Here is an 11058-nt window from a genome sequence, read left to right as displayed (position 1 = left end):
TGTTTACAAAAAGACGTCTTCCTAATGAAATAATTTTGATTTTGGTACATTTTTCGGGAGGGACCAGTCACTTACATCGATCCCAGTGCTTCACTGGTACTTAATTTATCGATCCCGAAAGAATTCTGGAAAGCAAAGTCGACTTCAGCTGAATTTGAACTCAGGACGTAAAAATGCCGCTAAGCATTTTATCTGACACGCTAGCAATTCTGCCAACTCGCCACCATAATAATAAGCTTTTCTATTATAGGCACAAGGCCTGAAATTTGGGAGTAGGGGACTAGTCGATTACATCGATCCCTGTGTTTCATTGTTACTTAATTTATCGACCCCGAAAGGATGAAAGGCAAAGTTGACCTCGGCAGAATTTTGCCCGGCGTGCTAACGATTCTTATTTCTTTACTGCCCACAAAGGGCTAGACACAGAGGGGACAAACAATGACAGACAAATGGATTAAGTCGATTAATCGGCTTCAGTGCGTAACTGGTACTTATTTAATTGACCCCGAAAGGATGAAAGGCAAAAGTCAACCTTGGCGGAATTTGAACTCAGAACGCAGCGGCAGACGAAATACTGCTAAGCATTACGCCCGCGTGCTAACGTTTCTGCCAATTCGTCGCTTTCAAGAAGAAGAAGAAGAACAACAACAACAACAGTAGTAGTAGTAGTTTTTTTTTTTCAAGGACAAGAATTTTGAGGGGAAGGTATCAATTGAGACCAACCCGGAAAGGATGAAAGCATGATTTGAACTCGGAACGTTTTATAAATACTGTCAGAGGCGCTCTGACGATTCTGCTATTAATGTTCTGATCGGAAAAATAATATATAAATAAATCCAGAACATACCTATACTGTACAAGAACTACAAAAATACCAAGGACGGAGATCAATAATGTGGTCTTAGACAATATTATAATTAGCTATAGCTTTATCGCTTGTCGTGTTGTAAGCTTCTCTGTACGCCTCGTCCACAGGTACCTATTTCTTTACTACCCACAAGGGGCTAAACACAGAGGGGACAAACAAGGACAGACAAACGGATTAAGTCGATGATATCGATCTCAGTATGTAACTGGTACTTATTTAATCGACCCCGAAAGGATGAAAGGCAAAGTCGACCTCGGCGGAATTTGAACTCAGAACGCACCGGCGGACGAAATACCACAAAGCATTTCGCCCCGGCGTGCTAATGTTTCTGCCAGCCCGTCCACAGGTACCCAGTTCATATCACCAGTTGATCCTGATTTATACTTGATCCATCTATTTGAGATTCAAGTTTGGACACACCTACACGTGTACCACACCGATATTTTGTTTCCTCATAACTTTCAGAAAAATGGATATTTTTTAATGGAATTTTTTTACAAATACGCTTCAGATGGTGTAGATTAAGATTATATTGGAATTTATTGTGAAGGGCCAAAATTGGCGAGAGCGCCCCCCACACACACACACACAGATCAGCAAAATGAAACTTGAACTTAAAAAAAACTTGCGCCCACCACTTTCGTTTTGCTTTTGTTTTTCACGTTAAATTGTTATACTCATAATTTACACGTTCTTGGAGGTACTTGTTGAAAATATCATTAAAAAATATCCATATTATCTGAAAGTTACAAGGAAACAAAGTTAGTGGGGGGGGGGACGCTTGGGTAGTGTATACACGGACTTTATTGGTGTATACACTACCCAAGTTAGCATAGACTGAGTCAGTTCCGCGATCATGTTGTTTGTTGCAGGATGGTTGGGGTTCGCTCCCCTGCTAGTAACATATATGTACAATGTGCAGGACTGCACCGATAACCAGCTGGCGGAAGATCTGCCTGGAGTTAAACTAGTAATACCATGGAACAGCCACTTTGATTGGCGATTAATTTTACTTATAATTTATATAGTTTTTTGGCCATAACCAAAAATGTCCTGATGATTATAGCTTCATTACGTGTCAGTAAAGATGGGCTGATACTCTCTTTTACTTGTTTCAGTCATTTGACTGCGGCCATGCTGGAGCACCGCCTTTAGTCGAGCAAATCGACCCCAAGACTTATTCTTTGTAATCCTAGTACTTATTCTATCGGTCTCTTTTGCCGAACCGCTAAGTTACGGGGACACAAACACACCAGCATCGGTTTCAAGCGATGTTGGGGATGAACACACACACTCACACATACACACACATATATATACATATATATATATATATTATATATATATATAAACATATATATATATATATATATATATATATATATATATATATATAAACATATATATATATATATATATATATATATATATATATATATATATATTATATATATATATAAACATATATATATAAACGGGCTTTTTTCAGTTTCCGTCTACCAAATCCTCTCAGAAGGCTTTGGTCGGCCCGAAGCAAAAGTAGAAGACACTTGTCCATGGTGCCACGCAGTGGGACTGAACCCGGAACCATGTGGTTGGTAAGCAAGCTACTTACCCCACAGCCACTCCTGCGCTTGTTCATTGCTACTGAGGTCACTGTAGCGCAACTAAGTATATCTTTTATTTGTTTCAGTCATTGGACTGCGGCCATGCTATAACACCTCCTTGAAAGGCTGTAGTCAAACGAATTGCCCTCGGTACTTTCTTTTTTAAATCTGGAACTTATTCCGTTAATGTCTTTTGCTGAACTGCTAGGTTACAGGGGCGTAAAAAAAACCAATGCCAATTGTTAAGTGGTGATGGGAAACAATCATAGACACAAACACATTGATATGTATATAAATATATACATATACATATCGGGCTTCTTTCAGTTTCCTTCAACCAGAATCCCTAACAAGGCTTCAGTTGGCCTGAGGCTACAGTAGAAGACACTTGCTTAAGGTACCATACAGTGGGACTGAACCTAAAACTATGTGATTGGGAAGCGAGGCTCCTTTACCATAAAGCCATGCATACACCTTTGCAGAATGTGTGTGTGTGTGCATGTGTGTGTGTGTGTGTGTGTGCGTGCGTGTGTGTTATGAAATTCAATGACTCCAAATTGTTTGATAACTCTAACATGATTTTTGCATTTGAACATTAAGCTTTCATCAGTTTCAAGGCTGGGCCCACTGTGTTACATCCTGTTTTATAGTTTTTTTTTCCTGCTCTGTTAACAAATATCACAATAGTATTGGTACCATTGAATTACTGCTTTAATCCTAATACCATTCAGGAAGTAGCATAAAGCTAGTCACTGGGACTTCACATACAAAGTCTAATACTATTTGAAATATGACAGACGTCGTCAATATAGATTTTTCAAGAAATGTGTTGCTTCACACTAAATTTGTCTTTTTTACATTTTGAGCATCTCCACATAACATCACCAATTATACCTTTGGGACTGTTGCAATGACAAGTTTATTACCCCAGACATGCAATTTGTCATTCACAATAATGTAGTTTGCTTGTAAGAGCTGAACAGCATTAGGTGCTAAATTGTCCAATATTTCCATTCATATTGTAGTCAATTTTAATCATCATCATCATTTAATGTCCGTTATCCATGCTGGCATGGGTTAGACAATTTGACCAGGTAACACAACTGAGACAATAAACTATGTGTTTTTGAAAAACGTTTTACTCTTTTACTTGTTTCAGTTATTTGACTGTGACCATACTGGAGCACCTCCTTTAGTCGAGCAAATCAACCCCAGGACTTATTCTTTGTAAGCCTAGCACTTATTTCTATTGGTCTCTTTTGCTGAACCGCTAAGTTATGGGGACGTAAACACACCAGAGATGTTGGGGGGACAAATACAGACACACAAACATATGCACACACACATATATACGACAGGCTTCTTTCAGTTTCCGTCTACCAAATCCACTCACAAGGCTTTGGTTGGCTCGAGGCTATAGTAGAAGACACTTGCCCAAGGTGCCACGCAGTGGGACAACCCGGAACCATGTGGTTCGTAAGCAAGCTACTTACCACACAGCCACTCCTACGCCTATTTTGCTAAATAAAAGAAAAGAAAGACTAGAAAAATGGTTTTTGTAATAAGTTTTTAGCAAATTCTAGATTGCTGCATGAAACAAATGTCTGGACCGTATAAAAAAAAACAAAAAAATAAGGGTATTTTCAGCAATTTCTTTCTACTCTACTCACAAAATTTGAGAAACTCTCTAGTGCTAGTGCCATGATATAATGCAAACAGTACACTTTGGAAAGTGGAAGGTGTTAATAAGGGTGTCTATCCATAGAAACTACGTTAAAAATGAGATGTACAAGCAAGAGATGGTCCTTTGACTTGTCCAAGAGAGAAGTAGCTCTGAATAAAACTGACTTGGATCTTGGTGATTCATTCAACACATCAATGTATGAAAAACAAATGTAAAATAGTTATGGTGGTGGTGGCAGTCATGATGATGAGATAACAGTGACAAAAAAAAAAAACAGAAAATCAAATCAGAAATTTTTTTTTTATATACTATTAGAAGTATAATTATGGAGCTTTTAGCGGTGATCAAATGCATTTTTTTTCCATCCATTTGTTCATGGTGATGATGATGAGAATAATGAACTATCACTAATACTGGTTTTATTTAACTTAATATTTGAACTCATTGATTGTTTGATATTAACTGGTGAATAGCTAATGACGCTGATGAATGAGGCGGTTTATTGATTAACACAGGTACGCATGCACTCATACACACACCTCACAATGCAAACAGATGTGAACATGCAAATAAAATATGAATAAATCAAATGAATTTATTAACTTATATTCCAGAAATGGGAATCTTTCCAATAGTTGATATTCATGTTCATTAAACAAATGAACCAAAATATGCATACAAAAAATGATAATATTTTTTCTCATTTTGGCTCAAGGCCAGCAATTTTGAAGAGAAGAAGTGGATTAAATTGATTCCGTCAATACATATTTTATTGACTCCAAGAGGATGAAAAGCAGAAAACAACCTCAGCAGCATTTGAACTCAGAATGTATAGAGCCAGAAGAAATGCCACTAAGCAATTTGCCCAACATGCTAATGATTCTGCCAGCTTGCTGCTTTAATAATAATAATGATGACAAGTAACAATAATACTAATAATAATAATAACAACAATAACAATAATAGTAATAATAATAATGATAATAATAATAATGATAATAATAATAATAATGATAATAATAATAATAATAATAATAATAACAACAGCAACACTAACAATAATAATAATATTAATAATAATAATGACAACAATAACAATAATAGTAATAATAATAATAATAATAATAACAATAATAATAATAATAATAATAACAACAATAATAGTAATAATAATAATAATAACAATAATAGAAATAATAATGATAATAACAATAATAAAAATAATAGTAATAATAATAATAACAATAATAGTAATAATAATAATAATAATAACAGCAACAATAACAATAATAGTAAAAATAATAATACAACAATAACAACAACAACAACACTATGCACGCATCCTATGTAAAATGCTTTCAATACAGTAAAAATAAGAACATCACAACAAACCACAACACATACCCAAGGCATACAGAGCTGTGCCTGGTAGCGCAGTGAAAGCAGGTGGTGGTGGTGGCGGTGGCGACGACGACATCGTCGTCCTCTTCTGCAGTAATTAACAATCAATTATCAAAGCTTATAATATGCAGAAAGAGACCCTATGAGACCTCTGACAACAGGCTGTTGTTTACTCTCACAGAATCAACCAGAGCAAACAATACCAAGTGCTCTGAGAAGTAAATGATTCTTTCTTCTATAGCCACCAGGTCTGAAATTTGGCGGGAGGGGATTAGTCAATAACATGGACCCCAGTGCTCAACTGTTATTGATTTTATTGACCCCCACCCCAAAACATAAAAAGCAAAATTGATTACAGCAGAATTTGAACCCAGAACATAAAGAGCTGTAAGAAATTCCACTAAGCATTGTGGTGGTGGTGGTGGTGGTTGCTGCTGCTGCTGCTGCTGTTGTTGTTGTTGTTGTTGTTGTTGTTTCAAATTTTGGTACAATGCAAGCAATTTCAGGAGAGGGAATAATTACATTGGCCCCAGTACTGGTATTTATTTTATTAACCTTGAAAGGGTAAAAGGGAAAGTTGACCTCCATGGAACTCAGAACATAGCAACAGGAGAAATACTGCTAAACATTTTGCTCAGCATGCTAACGATTCTGCCAGCTCATCGCCTTCCTCATTATAATAGTAACAACAACATGCAAATGGATATTTTTTAAATCTAATAACTATATAGAGCAGTGAATAGAATAAATTTTTTTTTAATATCTTTACTAATCTTTGCATTCATTAGCAGGAAAAATGACCTTGATCCTCCAAAAAATGTGGTCTCCTTTCTGCCTTTTTTATTATACTTTTTGCAAGGAAAATAATTTTCAAATTTTTTGTTTTTGAACATCAGAGTTTCAGAATTTGCAAAAAAATATATTCTTGACTACCCTCTTCATCTTCAAAGACTAATAGCTCTTTTATTGCTTAAAAGAAATAAATAAATTTTTTTTTCTCAGAATCTGTATTTCTGTTGCTTAGAAACGAAAAAGGCTGATAATAAAAGTTATAGAACAGTCATCATCATCATCATCATCATCATCATCATCATCGTTTAACGTCTGCTTTCCATGCTAGCATGGGTTGGACGATTTGACTGAGGACTGGTGAATTAGATGGCTGCACCAAGCTCTAATCTTGATCTGGCAGAGTTTCTACAGCTGGATGCCCTTCCTAATGCCAACCACTCCGAGAGTGTAGTGGTTGCTTTTACGTGCCACTGGCACGAGGGCCAGTCAGGCGGTACTGGCAATGGCCATGCTTAAGTGGTGTTTTTTACGTACCACTGCACAGGAGCCAGTCCAGCGGCACTGGCAACGACCTTGCTCAAATGTTTTTTTCACGTGCCAGTGTGGTGACGCTGGTAATGATCACGCTCGAATGGTGCTTTTTACATGCCACCGGCACAGAAACCTGTTAGCTACTCTGGCAACGATCATGCTCAGATGGTGCTCAGGTAAAAATCTATGCTTAGAAGTTGCAGTAGTTATAAAATGCATTAACAATGAAGGGCATCACAACTCAACTTTGATTCTCCAGCTTCATCATTTTAACATCTATTTTCTCCATGCTTGCATGGTTTGAACAGAGTTTGAGGGAGATTTCTTGCAGCCAAATGCCCTTCCTGTCACTAACCCCCACCTGTTTCCAAGCAAGGTAATATTTTCACATGGCCAGATATGTTTTTGTAGAATACTGGAAATGAATGATATTGTTTCTTTTACAGTGACACTCATTCACAATTATCATAAGATGTCACTCACACATATACATAACAGACACACATATACATCATCATCATAGTTTAACATCCACTTTTCCATGTATACAAGTGAAGTCATTGTTGTGGCTGATGACAGTGCCACCTGACTGGCTCCCGTGCCAGTGGCACATAAAATGCACCATTCAAGCGTGGCCGATGCCAGTACTGCCTGACTGGCACATATAAAGCACCACTACACTCTCAGGGTGGTTGGCATTAGGAAGGGCATCCAGTTGAGGAAACTTTTCCAGATCAGATTGGAGCCTGGTGCAGCCTTATGGCTTGCCAGCCCTCAGTTAAAACCGTCCAAACCATGCCAGCATGGAAAGTGGACGTTAAATGATGACGAATGTGATGATGACAGCTGCAGGTGTGGCTGTGTGGTAAGTTTTGTTCTGGCTTCAGTCCCACTGCATGGCATCTTGAGCAAGTGTCTTCTATTCAAGCTTCAGGCCAAACAAAGCCTTGTGAGTAGATTTGGTAAATGGAAACTGAAAGAAGTCTGTCATGTGTGGGTCTCCTTGTCTTAGTGTAATAGTTGTAAATGGTAGATGAGTGTTACTGTCAAAGAGGCTGTGTCATTCATCTATAATAATAAATGCCAAAACGAATTTCTGTGTGTCAGTGTGTCACACTTTCCCACCCTCTCACTAGTCAATGACACTTCTACTATTTCTCATGTTGGGGTGAGAGTAATAGTAGGCTTAGAGACGGTGAGGGCAGTAGTAGATTGACTGTTGTGATGGTAATGGGGTGATAGTAATAGTATGAGCTGTAGTTGTGATAGAGGCAGAGGCGATGGTGGTGGTGATAGCCGAGATGGTCAGGGATGATGTGATAGTAAGCGATGTGAAAGACTGTGGTGATAGTGGTGGAGGGGAAGGCGGCAAAGTCAAAAGTATTGATGGTGGTGACATCAGAAGTCTGATTGGTGTGCGTATGGCAGTTGTGGCGGCAATGGTGGTGGTACTGGTGATGGTGATAGTTGAAAACAATCAACAGAGAGAGAGAGAGAGAGAGAGAGAGAGAGAGAGAGAGAGAGAGAGAGAGAGAGAGAGAGAGAGAGAGAGAGAAAGGTTAGATAAAAATAAAATTGTACTGACCCCTGAATGGGAAAACAAAAAATATTGAGATTGAAAAGATCCATGTTGTTTATCATGCAGCTTTTCAATAAGTTCCAAGTTGACAAATTATATCACTGTTTTGATGAAAATTGTACATTGCTTGAAAAATATTGGTCAACTCTTTTACTCTTTTACTTGTTTCAGTCATTTGACTGTGGCCATGCCTTTAGTCAAGCAAATCAACCCCAGGACTTATTCTTGTAAGCCTAGTACTTATTCTTTTGATCTCTTTTGCCAAACCGCTAAGTTACGGGGGCGTAAACACACCAGCATCGGTTGTCAAGCAATGTTGGGGGGACAAACACAGACACACAAACATATACACACACATACATATATATATATATATATATATATATATATGATGGGCTTCTTTCAGTTTCTGTCTACCAAATCCATTCACAAGGCTTTGGTCAGCCCGAGGCTATAGTAGAAGACATTTGCCCAAGGTGCCATGTAGTGGGACTGAACCTGGAATAATGTGGTTGGTAAGCAAGCTACTTACCACACAGCCACTCCTGCGCCTTTAATATGTACTCAGTGCATGAAGTGTCATTTTTGGGCCAAGGCCCAATGAAGAGCCCTCCACAGGAGCTAGCTTAAAAGCTGCCCTATCAGGTGGCTTTTCAGCTAGTTTCCAATATTCTGCAAAAGCATGTCTGACAATGAGGTAATATTTCCTTGCTTGAAAAATGATGAGGGTTGGTGACAGGAACAGCATCTCACCATAGAAAATCTGTCGTATTTAACTCCGTCCAATTCATGGAAAAGTAGACATTAAAATGATGATGATGATGATGATCACACACACACATTCATTCTCTCTCTCTCTCTCTCTCTTAGTGGTCCTTTTTCAGTTTATGTGTACAAGATCCACTTGCAAGGCTTTAGTTGGCCCAGGGCTATAGTAGTGCCATGCAGTGGAACTGAACCTGAAGCCATGTGGGCAGGAAGCAAACTTCTTAACTACACAGCTATTCTTGCACCTAATGGAAATAAATTCACTGCTTATAACACTAACGGTGCTTCCTGTTAATGTAAGCAATCAGTGTTTAAAAAACTGAGAAAAACACTTCAACAGAAAGTGCCTGTAGGTTGTAGTGGTTAAAAGAAAGGAAAGGAAAGACAGTGCAAATTGTTACTTTCAAGGTCAAGAAGATGACACAGTAAAAATGACAGGAAGAGCTGAGGTAAAGTAAGTGCATCAATTAGAGTGGAATTTTATATCCTATAAAAGAAGAATATCTTCAAACCAAGCTACACAAGGATTCACTTTTATGAGCCTCTTCCCAATGAAATGAGAGGCATAAATTTTAAGACTGTGTATATGGCATATACTTCTGTAGTAACTATTGACAGAATGGTTATGTTTAGAAGTATAAACGAGAAAGAAAAAAAAAGAATTATGAAAGGAAAACAAATGTAATATTAGAATTTACACTGGCAGCAATATATCGGTAGAGCAATGCTATATTTCATAAACATAGTATGGGCCACATATATTAGCTGTGATGTCAGCAATGTTATGCAATGAACAAGTGTTTGTTGACTTACAGAATACAGGTCCCCTCCTTAAATTCTAAACAAATCACTCACACAAGCCATAAACGTCAGTGGTTCACACAAAATTTTTTCAGTGCGGGTACGTTTGAACGAATGGAACCTTGAAGATTTGCCCCTAACTTGTTAAGCGTGAAAATTTTTAATCACGACCTCTCAATTAATTTTCCTGATTTTTTTTCCTTCCTTTTATTTTTAATACTTAGATTTCTTTAAATTTTTGCTTAGTTTTCAGAAATTCAGAATCTGCAAAAAGGAGAAAAAAACAAACTATTTTTCTTAATCAGAAACTGGATTATGATTTGGAGATTTGCAACTGCTTTATAATATATATATGTATGTGTGTGTGTGTGGAGGCACATTGAGCTTACGATCCTGAAGTTGTGAGTTTGATTCCTGGACCAGGCTGTGTGTTGTGTTCTTGAGCAAGACACTTTATTTCATGTTGCTCCAGTTAACTCATCTGTAGAAATGAGTTGCGACATCACTAGTGCCAAGTTGTATCGGCCTTTACCTTTCCCTTGGATAACATCAGTGGTGTGGAGAAGGGAGGCTGGTATGCATGGGCGACTGCTGGTCTTCTATAAAAACAACTTTGCCCAGACTTGTGCCTGGCTGGGTAACTTTCTAGGTGCAATCCCATGGTCATTCATGACTAAAGGGGGTCTCCTCCTCTTATATATATATATATATATATATATAAATATTACATTTCTAAATATCTCAGAGAGATATAAGCAGTAGTGGTACGATAGAGTAGTTGTATACTGTCAACTTAATGTGACAGTTCTATGAAGGGAATCACACCACTGCTATTTAGCCCTAGGAAGCATCAACGCTTCCTGTCAGCCTTGACACATTTCCTGTGTCCTTATGTTTACAAGGGGGAGACAAGCACCCCCACCCAGCTAAGCCTAAATGTGTCAAGGCCGACAGGAAGTGTTGATGCTTCCTAGGGCTAAATAGCAGTGGTGTGATTCCCTTCATGGGACTGTCACATTAAGTTGAC

General features: G+C 37.9%; 1 protein-coding gene across 1 annotated transcript in view; it reads left to right on the top strand.

Annotated features, from left to right (window-relative positions):
• Positions 1–11058, top strand: part of LOC115211745 (glycerophosphodiester phosphodiesterase domain-containing protein 5) — a 226142-nt gene that overhangs the window by 1102 nt on the left and 213982 nt on the right. The gene's annotated exons all lie outside the window — the stretch shown is intronic.

This window comes from Octopus sinensis, linkage group LG5 (assembly GCF_006345805.1).
Source record: "Octopus sinensis linkage group LG5, ASM634580v1, whole genome shotgun sequence".
Classification (NCBI taxonomy): Eukaryota; Metazoa; Mollusca; class Cephalopoda; order Octopoda; family Octopodidae; genus Octopus; species Octopus sinensis.
This window is presented reverse-complemented; position numbering and strand designations above follow the sequence as displayed.